The sequence below is a fragment of the Podarcis vaucheri genome (assembly GCF_965113315.1).
Source record: "Podarcis vaucheri genome assembly, chromosome: 7".
NCBI classification, from domain to species: domain Eukaryota; kingdom Metazoa; phylum Chordata; class Lepidosauria; order Squamata; family Lacertidae; genus Podarcis; species Podarcis vaucheri.
The window spans coordinates 1,536,215-1,548,893 of record NC_138765.1 but is presented as its reverse complement, the minus strand read 5'-3'; the positions used below and the strand labels follow the sequence as shown (position 1 = coordinate 1,548,893).

Here is a 12,679-nt window from a genome sequence, read left to right as displayed (position 1 = left end):
ATAATGTCCCTCTTAATGTCCTTCTCCCTCACAATCATGTCCCTCTTAATCTCCTTCTCCCTCACAATAATGTCCCTCTTAATATCCTTCTCCCTCATAATAATGTCCCTCTTAATATCCTTCTCCCTCACAATCATGTCCCTCTTAATCTCCTTCTCCCTCACAATAATGTCCCTCTTAATATCCTTCTCCCTCATAATAATGTCCCTCTTAATATCCTTCTCCCTCACAATCATGTCCCTCTTAATATCCTTCTCCCTCACAATAATGTCCCTCTTAATATACTTCTCCCTCATAATAATGTCCCTCTTAATATACTTCTCCCTCATAATAATGTCCCTCTTAATATACTTCTCCCTCATAATAATGTCCCTCTTAATATCCTTCTCCCTCATAATTATGTCCCTCTTAATATCCTTCTCCCTCACAATCATGTCCCTCTTAATCTCCTTCTCCCTCACAATAATGTCCCTCTTAATATCCTTCTCCCTCATAATAATGTCCCTCTTAATATCCTTCTCCCTCACAATCATGTCCCTCTTAATATCCTTCTCCCTCACAATAATGTCCCTCTTAATATACTTCTCCCTCATAATAATGTCCCTCTTAATATACTTCTCCCTCATAATAATGTCCCTCTTAATATCCTTCTCCCTCATAATAATGTCCCTCTTAATATCCTTCTCCCTCACAATAATGTCCCTCTTAATATACTTCTCCCTCATAATAATGTCCCTCTTAATATCCTTCTCCCTCATAATAATGTCCCTCTTAATATCCTTCTCCCTCATAATTATGTCCCTCTTAATATCCTTCTCCCTCACAATCATGTCCCTCTTAATATCTTTCTCCCTCATAATTATGTCCCTCTTAATATCCTTCTCCCTCACAATCATGTCCCTCTTAATATCTTTCTCCCTCATAATAATGTCCCTCTTAATATCCTTCTCCCTCACAATCATGTCCCTCTTAATATCCTTCTCCCTCACAATCATGTCCCTCTTAATGTCCTTCTCCCTCACAATCCTGTCCCTCTTAATATCCTTCTCCCTCACAATCATGTCCCTCTTAATCTCCTTCTCCCTCACAATCATGTCCCTCTTAATATCCTTCTCCCTCACCATCATCTCCCTCCGAATGTCCTTCTCCCTCACAATCCTGTCCCTCTTAATATCCTTCTCCCTCACAATCATGTCCCTCTTAATATCCTTCTCCCTCATAATCATGTCCCTCTTAATATCCTTCTCCCTCACAATCATGTCCCTCCGAATGTCCTTCTCCCTCACAATTATGTCCCTCTTAATATCCTTCTCCCTCACAATCATGTCCCTCTTAATATCCTTCTCCCTCACAATCATGTCCCTCTTAATATCCTTCTCCCTCACAATCATGTCCCTCTTAATATCCTTCTCCCTCACAATCATGTCCCTTTTAATATCCTTCTCCCTCATAATAATGTCCCTCTTAATGTCCTTCTCCCTCACAATTATGTCCCTCTTAATATCCTTCTCCCTCACAATCATGTCTCTCTTAATGTCCTTCTCCCTCACAATCGTGTCCCTCTTAATGTCCTTCTCCCTCACAATCCTGTCCCTCTTAATATCCTTCTCCCTCACAATCATGTCCCTCTTAATCTCCTTCTCCCTCACAATCATGTCCCTCTTAATATCCTTCTCCCTCACAATCATGTCCCTCTTAATATCCTTCTCCCTCATAATAATGTCCCTCTTAATCTCCTTCTCCCTCATAATAATGTCCCTCTTAATATACTTCTCCCTCACAATCATGTCCCTCTTAATGTCCTTCTCCCTCACAATCATGTCCCTCTTAATATCCTTCTCCCTCATAATAATGTCCCTCTTAATGTCCTTCTCCCTCATAATAATGTCCCTCTTCATATCCTTCTCCCTCACAATCATGTCCCTCTTAATATCCTTCTCCCTCATAATAATGTCCCTCTTAATCTCCTTCTCCCTCATAATAATGTCCCTCTTAATATACTTCTCCCTCACAATCATGTCCCTCTTAATGTCCTTCTCCCTCACAATCATGTCCCTCTTAATATCCTTCTCCCTCATAATAATGTCCCTCTTAATGTCCTTCTCCCTCATAATAATGTCCCTCTTAATGTCCTTCTCCCTCATAATAATGTCCCTCTTCATATCCTTCTCCCTCACAATCATGTCCCTCTTAATATCCTTCTCCCTCATAATAATGTCCCTCTTAATGTCCTTCTCCCTCATAATAATGTCCCTCTTAATGTCCTTCTCCCTCATAATAATGTCCCTCTTCATATCCTTCTCCCTCACAATCATGTCCCTCTTAATATCCTTCTCCCTCATAATAATGTCCCTCTTAATCTCCTTCTCCCTCATAATAATGTCCCTCTTAATATACTTCTCCCTCACAATCATGTCCCTCTTAATATCCTTCTCCCTCATAATAATGTCCCTCTTAATATACTTCTCCCTCATAATAATGTCCCTCTTAATGTCCTTCTCCCTCACAATCATGTCCCTCTTAATATCCTTCTCCCTCATAATAATGTCCCTCTTAATGTCCTTCTCCCTCATAATAATGTCCCTCTTAATGTCCTTCTCCCTCATAATAATGTCCCTCTTCATATCCTTCTCCCTCACAATCATGTCCCTCTTAATGTCCTTCTCCCTCACAATCATGTCCCTCTTAATATCCTTCTCCCTCACAATTATGTCCCTCTTAATATCCTTCTCCCTCACAATTATGTCCCTCTTAATATCCTTCTCCCTCACAATCATGTCCCTCTTAATATCCTTCTCCCTCATAATAATGTCCCTCTTAATATCCTTCTCCCTCATAATAATGTCCCTCTTAATGTCCTTCTCCCTCATAATCATGTCCCTCTTAATGTCCTTCTCCCTCATAATAATGTCCCTCTTCATATCCTTCTCCCTCACAATCATGTCCCTCTTAATATCCTTCTCCCTCATAATAATGTCCCTCTTAATGTCCTTCTCCCTCATAATAATGTCCCTCTTAATGTCCTTCTCCCTCATAATAATGTCCCTCTTAATGTCCTTCTCCCTCATAATAATGTCCCTCTTCATATCCTTCTCCCTCATAATAATGTCCCTCTTAATATCCTTCTCCCTCATAATAATGTCCCTCTTAATATACTTCTCCCTCACAATCATGTCCCTCTTAATGTCCTTCTCCCTCACAATCATGTCCCTCTTAATATCCTTCTCCCTCATAATTATATCCCTCTTAATATCCTTCTCCCTCATAATAATGTCCCTCTTAATATCCTTCTCCCTCACAATCATGTCCCTCTTAATCTCCTTCTCCCTCACAATCATGTCCCTCTTAATCTCCTTCTCCCTCATAATATTGTCCCTCTTAATATCCTTCTCCCTCATAATAATGTCCCTCTTAATGTCCTTCTCCCTCACAATCATGTCCCTCTTAATATCCTTCTCCCTCACAATCATGTCCCTCTTAATATCCTTCTCCCTCACAATCATGTCCCTCCCAATATCCTTCTCCCTCACAATCATGTCCCTCTTAATATCCTTCTCCCTCATAATAATGTCCCTCTTAATATCCTTATCCCTCATAATTATGTCCCTCTTAATATCCTTCTCCCTCACAATCATGTCCCTCTTAATATCCTTCTCCCTCATAATAATGTCCCTCTTAATATCCTTCTCCCTCATAATAATGTCCCTCTTAATGTCCTTCTCCCTCATAATAATGTCCCTCTTAATATCCTTCTCCCTCACAATAATGTCCCTCTTAATGTCCTTCTCCCTCACAATCATGTCCCTCTTAATATCCTTCTCCCTCACAATCATGTCCCTCTTAATATCCTTCTCCCTCACAATCATCTCCCTCTTAATATCCTTCTCCCTCACAATCATCTCCCTCTTAATATCCTTCTCCCTCACAATCATGTCCCTCCCAATATCCTTCTCCCTCACAATCATGTCCCTCTTAATATCCTTCTCCCTCATAATAATGTCCCTCTTAATATCCTTCTCCCTCACAATCATGTCCCTCCCAATATCCTTCTCCCTCACAATCATGTCCCTCTTAATATCCTTCTCCCTCATAATAATGTCCCTCTTAATATCCTTCTCCCTCATAATTATGTCCCTCTTAATATCCTTCTCCCTCACAATTATGTCCCTCTTAATATACTTCTCCCTCACAATCATGTCCCTCTTAATATCCTTCTCCCTCATAATAATGTCCCTCTTAATGTCCTTCTCCCTCATAATAATGTCCCTCTTAATGTCCTTCTCCCTCATAATAATGTCCCTCTTCATATCCTTCTCCCTCACAATCATGTCCCTCTTAATATCCTTCTCCCTCATAATAATGTCCCTCTTAATCTCCTTCTACCTCATAATAATGTCCCTCTTAATATACTTCTCCCTCACAATCATGTCCCTCTTAATGTCCTTCTCCCTCACAATCATGTCCCTCTTAATATCCTTCTCCCTCATAATTATATCCCTCTTAATATCCTTCTCCCTCATAATAATGTCCCTTTTAATATACTTCTCCCTCATAATAATGTCCCTCTTAATGTCCTTCTCCCTCACAATCATGTCCCTCTTAATATCCTTCTCCCTCATAATAATGTCCCTCTTAATGTCCTTCTCCCTCATAATAATGTCCCTCTTAATGTCCTTCTCCCTCATAATAATGTCCCTCTTCATATCCTTCTCCCTCACAATCATGTCCCTCTTAATATCCTTCTCCCTCATAATAATGTCCCTCTTAATATCCTTCTCCCTCATAATAATGTCCCTCTTAATGTCCTTCTCCCTCATAATCATGTCCCTCTTAATGTCCTTCTCCCTCATAATAATGTCCCTCTTCATATCCTTCTCCCTCACAATCATGTCCCTCTTAATATCCTTCTCCCTCATAATAATGTCCCTCTTAATGTCCTTCTCCCTCATAATAATGTCCCTCTTAATGTCCTTCTCCCTCATAATAATGTCCCTCTTAATGTCCTTCTCCCTCATAATAATGTCCCTCTTCATATCCTTCTCCCTCATAATAATGTCCCTCTTAATCTCCTTCTCCCTCATAATAATGTCCCTCTTAATATACTTCTCCCTCACAATCATGTCCCTCTTAATGTCCTTCTCCCTCACAATCATGTCCCTCTTAATATCCTTCTCCCTCATAATTATATCCCTCTTAATATCCTTCTCCCTCATAATAATGTCCCTCTTAATATCCTTCTCCCTCACAATCATGTCCCTCTTAATCTCCTTCTCCCTCACAATCATGTCCCTCTTAATCTCCTTCTCCCTCATAATATTGTCCCTCTTAATATCCTTCTCCCTCATAATAATGTCCCTCTTAATGTCCTTCTCCCTCACAATCATGTCCCTCTTAATGTCCTTCTCCCTCACAATCATGTCCCTCTTAATATCCTTCTCCCTCACAATCATGTCCCTCCCAATATCCTTCTCCCTCACAATCATGTCCCTCTTAATATCCTTCTCCCTCATAATAATGTCCCTCTTAATATCCTTATCCCTCATAATTATGTCCCTCTTAATATCCTTCTCCCTCACAATTATGTCCCTCTTAATATACTTCTCCCTCACAATCATGTCCCTCTTAATATCCTTCTCCCTCATAATAATGTCCCTCTTAATATCCTTCTCCCTCATAATAATGTCCCTCTTAATGTCCTTCTCCCTCATAATAATGTCCCTCTTAATATCCTTCTCCCTCACAATAATGTCCCTCTTAATGTCCTTCTCCCTCACAATCATGTCCCTCTTAATATCCTTCTCCCTCACAATCATCTCCCTCTTAATATCCTTCTCCCTCACAATCATCTCCCTCTTAATATCCTTCTCCCTCACAATCATGTCCCTCCCAATATCCTTCTCCCTCACAATCATGTCCCTCTTAATATCCTTCTCCCTCATAATAATGTCCCTCTTAATATCCTTCTCCCTCACAATCATGTCCCTCCCAATATCCTTCTCCCTCACAATCATGTCCCTCTTAATATCCTTCTCCCTCATAATAATGTCCCTCTTAATATCCTTCTCCCTCATAATTATGTCCCTCTTAATATCCTTCTCCCTCACAATTATGTCCCTCTTAATATACTTCTCCCTCACAATCATGTCCCTCTTAATATCCTTCTCCCTCATAATAATGTCCCTCTTAATATCCTTCTCCCTCATAATAATGTCCCTCTTAATGTCCTTCTCCCTCATAATTATATCCCTCTTAATATCCTTCTCCCTCATAATAATGTCCCTCTTAATATACTTCTCCCTCATAATAATGTCCCTCTTAATGTCCTTCTCCCTCACAATCATGTCCCCCTTAATATCCTTCTCCCTCACAATCATCTCCCTCTTAATATACTTCTCCCTCATAATAATGTCCCTCTTAATATCCTTCTCCCTCACAATCATGTCCCTCTTAATATCCTTCTCCCTCATAATAATGTCCCTCTTAATGTCCTTCTCCCTCACAATCATGTCCCTCTTAATATCCTTCTCCCTCATAATAATGTCCCTCTTAATGTCCTTCTCCCTCATAATAATGTCCCTCTTAATGTCCTTCTCCCTCATAATAATGTCCCTCTTAATGTCCTTCTCCCTCATAATAATGTCCCTCTTCATATCCTTCTCCCTCATAATAATGTCCCTCTTAATATCCTTCTCCCTCATAATAATGTCCCTCTTAATATACTTCTCCCTCACAATCATGTCCCTCTTAATGTCCTTCTCCCTCACAATCATGTCCCTCTTAATATCCTTCTCCCTCATAATTATATCCCTCTTAATATCCTTCTCCCTCATAATAATGTCCCTCTTAATATCCTTCTCCCTCACAATCATGTCCCTCTTAATCTCCTTCTCCCTCACAATCATGTCCCTCTTAATCTCCTTCTCCCTCATAATATTGTCCCTCTTAATATCCTTCTCCCTCATAATAATGTCCCTCTTAATGTCCTTCTCCCTCACAATAATGTCCCTCTTAATGTCCTTCTCCCTCACAATCATGTCCCTCTTAATATCCTTCTCCCTCACAATCATCTCCCTCTTAATATCCTTCTCCCTCACAATCATCTCCCTCTTAATATCCTTCTCCCTCACAATCATGTCCCTCCCAATATCCTTCTCCCTCACAATCATGTCCCTCTTAATATCCTTCTCCCTCATAATAATGTCCCTCTTAATATCCTTCTCCCTCACAATCATGTCCCTCCCAATATCCTTCTCCCTCACAATCATGTCCCTCTTAATATCCTTCTCCCTCATAATAATGTCCCTCTTAATATCCTTCTCCCTCATAATTATGTCCCTCTTAATATCCTTCTCCCTCACAATTATGTCCCTCTTAATATACTTCTCCCTCACAATCATGTCCCTCTTAATATCCTTCTCCCTCATAATAATGTCCCTCTTAATATCCTTCTCCCTCATAATAATGTCCCTCTTAATGTCCTTCTCCCTCATAATTATATCCCTCTTAATATCCTTCTCCCTCATAATAATGTCCCTCTTAATATACTTCTCCCTCATAATAATGTCCCTCTTAATGTCCTTCTCCCTCACAATCATGTCCCCCTTAATATCCTTCTCCCTCACAATCATCTCCCTCTTAATATACTTCTCCCTCATAATAATGTCCCTCTTAATATCCTTCTCCCTCACAATCATGTCCCTCTTAATATCCTTCTCCCTCATAATAATGTCCCTCTTAATGTCCTTCTCCCTCACAATCATGTCCCTCTTAATATCCTTCTCCCTCATAATAATGTCCCTCTTAATGTCCTTCTCCCTCATAATAATGTCCCTCTTAATGTCCTTCTCCCTCATAATAATGTCCCTCTTAATGTCCTTCTCCCTCATAATAATGTCCCTCTTCATATCCTTCTCCCTCATAATAATGTCCCTCTTAATATCCTTCTCCCTCATAATAATGTCCCTCTTAATATACTTCTCCCTCACAATCATGTCCCTCTTAATGTCCTTCTCCCTCACAATCATGTCCCTCTTAATATCCTTCTCCCTCATAATTATATCCCTCTTAATATCCTTCTCCCTCATAATAATGTCCCTCTTAATATCCTTCTCCCTCACAATCATGTCCCTCTTAATCTCCTTCTCCCTCACAATCATGTCCCTCTTAATCTCCTTCTCCCTCATAATATTGTCCCTCTTAATATCCTTCTCCCTCATAATAATGTCCCTCTTAATGTCCTTCTCCCTCACAATCATGTCCCTCTTAATATCCTTCTCCCTCACAATCATGTCCCTCTTAATATCCTTCTCCCTCACAATCATGTCCCTCCCAATATCCTTCTCCCTCACAATCATGTCCCTCTTAATATCCTTCTCCCTCATAATAATGTCCCTCTTAATATCCTTATCCCTCATAATTATGTCCCTCTTAATATCCTTCTCCCTCACAATTATGTCCCTCTTAATATACTTCTCCCTCACAATCATGTCCCTCTTAATATCCTTCTCCCTCATAATAATGTCCCTCTTAATATCCTTCTCCCTCATAATAATGTCCCTCTTAATGTCCTTCTCCCTCATAATAATGTCCCTCTTAATATCCTTCTCCCTCACAATAATGTCCCTCTTAATGTCCTTCTCCCTCACAATCATGTCCCTCTTAATATCCTTCTCCCTCACAATCATCTCCCTCTTAATATCCTTCTCCCTCACAATCATCTCCCTCTTAATATCCTTCTCCCTCACAATCATGTCCCTCCCAATATCCTTCTCCCTCACAATCATGTCCCTCTTAATATCCTTCTCCCTCATAATAATGTCCCTCTTAATATCCTTCTCCCTCACAATCATGTCCCTCCCAATATCCTTCTCCCTCACAATCATGTCCCTCTTAATATCCTTCTCCCTCATAATAATGTCCCTCTTAATATCCTTCTCCCTCATAATTATGTCCCTCTTAATATCCTTCTCCCTCACAATTATGTCCCTCTTAATATACTTCTCCCTCACAATCATGTCCCTCTTAATATCCTTCTCCCTCATAATAATGTCCCTCTTAATGTCCTTCTCCCTCATAATAATGTCCCTCTTAATGTCCTTCTCCCTCATAATAATGTCCCTCTTCATATCCTTCTCCCTCACAATCATGTCCCTCTTAATATCCTTCTCCCTCATAATAATGTCCCTCTTAATCTCCTTCTACCTCATAATAATGTCCCTCTTAATTCTCCCTCACAATCATGTCCCTCTTAATGTCCTTCTCCCTCACAATCATGTCCCTCTTAATATCCTTCTCCCTCATAATTATATCCCTCTTAATATCCTTCTCCCTCATAATAATGTCCCTTTTAATATACTTCTCCCTCATAATAATGTCCCTCTTAATGTCCTTCTCCCTCACAATCATGTCCCTCTTAATATCCTTCTCCCTCATAATAATGTCCCTCTTAATGTCCTTCTCCCTCATAATAATGTCCCTCTTAATGTCCTTCTCCCTCATAATAATGTCCCTCTTCATATCCTTCTCCCTCACAATCATGTCCCTCTTAATATCCTTCGCCCTCATAATAATGTCCCTCTTAATATCCTTCTCCCTCATAATAATGTCCCTCTTAATGTCCTTCTCCCTCATAATCATGTCCCTCTTAATGTCCTTCTCCCTCATAATAATGTCCCTCTTCATATCCTTCTCCCTCACAATCATGTCCCTCTTAATATCCTTCTCCCTCATAATAATGTCCCTCTTAATGTCCTTCTCCCTCATAATAATGTCCCTCTTAATGTCCTTCTCCCTCATAATAATGTCCCTCTTAATGTCCTTCTCCCTCATAATAATGTCCCTCTTCATATCCTTCTCCCTCATAATAATGTCCCTCTTAATCTCCTTCTCCCTCATAATAATGTCCCTCTTAATATACTTCTCCCTCACAATCATGTCCCTCTTAATGTCCTTCTCCCTCACAATCATGTCCCTCTTAATATCCTTCTCCCTCATAATTATATCCCTCTTAATATCCTTCTCCCTCATAATAATGTCCCTCTTAATATCCTTCTCCCTCACAATCATGTCCCTCTTAATCTCCTTCTCCCTCACAATCATGTCCCTCTTAATCTCCTTCTCCCTCATAATATTGTCCCTCTTAATATCCTTCTCCCTCATAATAATGTCCCTCTTAATGTCCTTCTCCCTCACAATCATGTCCCTCTTAATATCCTTCTCCCTCATAATAATGTCCCTCTTAATGTCCTTCTCCCTCATAATAATGTCCCTCTTAATGTCCTTCTCCCTCATAATAATGTCCCTCTTAATGTCCTTCTCCCTCATAATAATGTCCCTCTTCATATCCTTCTCCCTCATAATAATGTCCCTCTTAATCTCCTTCTCCCTCATAATAATGTCCCTCTTAATATACTTCTCCCTCACAATCATGTCCCTCTTAATGTCCTTCTCCCTCACAATCATGTCCCTCTTAATATCCTTCTCCCTCATAATTATATCCCTCTTAATATCCTTCTCCCTCATAATAATGTCCCTCTTAATATCCTTCTCCCTCACAATCATGTCCCTCTTAATCTCCTTCTCCCTCACAATCATGTCCCTCTTAATCTCCTTCTCCCTCATAATATTGTCCCTCTTAATATCCTTCTCCCTCATAATAATGTCCCTCTTAATATCCTTATCCCTCATAATTATGTCCCTCTTAATATCCTTCTCCCTCACAATTATGTCCCTCTTAATATACTTCTCCCTCACAATCATGTCCCTCTTAATATCCTTCTCCCTCATAATAATGTCCCTCTTAATATCCTTCTCCCTCATAATAATGTCCCTCTTAATGTCCTTCTCCCTCATAATAATGTCCCTCTTAATATCCTTCTCCCTCACAATAATGTCCCTCTTAATGTCCTTCTCCCTCACAATCATGTCCCTCTTAATATCCTTCTCCCTCACAATCATCTCCCTCTTAATATCCTTCTCCCTCACAATCATCTCCCTCTTAATATCCTTCTCCCTCACAATCATGTCCCTCCCAATATCCTTCTCCCTCACAATCATGTCCCTCTTAATATCCTTCTCCCTCATAATAATGTCCCTCTTAATATCCTTCTCCCTCATAATTATGTCCCTCTTAATATCCTTCTCCCTCACAATCATGTCCCTCCCAATATCCTTCTCCCTCACAATCATGTCCCTCTTAATATCCTTCTCCCTCATAATAATGTCCCTCTTAATATCCTTCTCCCTCATAATTATGTCCCTCTTAATATCCTTCTCCCTCACAATTATGTCCCTCTTAATATACTTCTCCCTCACAATCATGTCCCTCTTAATATCCTTCTCCCTCATAATAATGTCCCTCTTAATATCCTTCTCCCTCATAATAATGTCCCTCTTAATGTCCTTCTCCCTCATAATTATATCCCTCTTAATATCCTTCTCCCTCATAATAATGTCCCTCTTAATATACTTCTCCCTCATAATAATGTCCCTCTTAATGTCCTTCTCCCTCACAATCATGTCCCCCTTAATATCCTTCTCCCTCACAGTAATGTCCCTCTTAATATACTTCTCCCTCATAATAATGTCCCTCTTAATATCCTTCTCCCTCATAATAATGTCCCTCTTAATGTCCTTCTCCCTCATAATTATATCCCTCTTAATATCCTTCTCCCTCATAATAATGTCCCTCTTAATATCCTTCTCCCTCATAATAATGTCCCTCTTAATGTCCTTCTCCCTCATAATTATATCCCTCTTAATATCCTTCTCCCTCATAATAATGTCCCTCTTAATATACTTCTCCCTCATAATAATGTCCCTCTTAATATCCTTCTCCCTCACAATCATGTCCCTCTTAATATCCTTCTCCCTCATAATAATGTCCCTCTTAATGTCCTTCTCCCTCACAATCATGTCCCTCTTAATATCCTTCTCCCTCATAATAATGTCCCTCTTAATATACTTCTCCCTCATAATAATGTCCCTCTTAATGTCCTTCTCCCTCACAATAATCTCCCTCTTAATATCCTTCTCCCTCACAATCATGTCCCTCTTAATATCCTTCTCCCTCACAATCTTGTCCCTCTTAATGTCCTTCTCCCTCACAATCATCTCCCTCTTAATGTCCTTCTCCCTCACAATTATGTCCCTCTTAATGTCCTTCTCCCTCATAATAATGTCCCTCTTAATATCCTTCTCCCTCACAATCATCTCCCTCTTAATATCCTTCTCCCTCACAATCATGTCCCTCTTAATATCCTTCTCCCTCACCATCATCTCCCTCCGAAGGTCCTTCTCCCTCCTCGCTCTCTTCCAGGCCCACCTCCCTGGCCAGGGCCTGAGGTCCCTCTGGCTCCCTCCCGGACCCCCCAGCCTCTCTTCCCTCCCCTTCCCGCCTCCCGGGGCAGGGAGTTCCCCAGGCTTCCCCCGAGAGGAGACCCACCAGAGCCCGGCAGGCGAAGGCGAGGCCGGAAGGGACGTCAGAGGGGAGGAGGAGGGCGAGGAGGAGCGGCCCGCCTTCTATTCCTGTCCTCTCTAGGAAGCCAGCTCGGCGCCCCTTAACCCTTCTCTCTCCCTGCGGAGGAATCCGGGAGTCGCGCAGGCGCAGAGCTGCCCCTTCCGAGGGCGGGGGGCAGGGAGGAAGCAGGACCCAGAACCCGGGACTGGGCGCGTGTGCGTG

At 40.9% G+C, this 12,679-nt stretch overlaps 1 protein-coding gene across 1 annotated transcript in view; it reads right to left on the bottom strand.

Annotated features, from left to right (window-relative positions):
- LOC309536739 (uncharacterized protein) overlaps positions 1–12,679 on the bottom strand; it is a 77,379-nt gene that overhangs the window by 49,587 nt on the left and 15,113 nt on the right. The window lies entirely within an intron of this gene.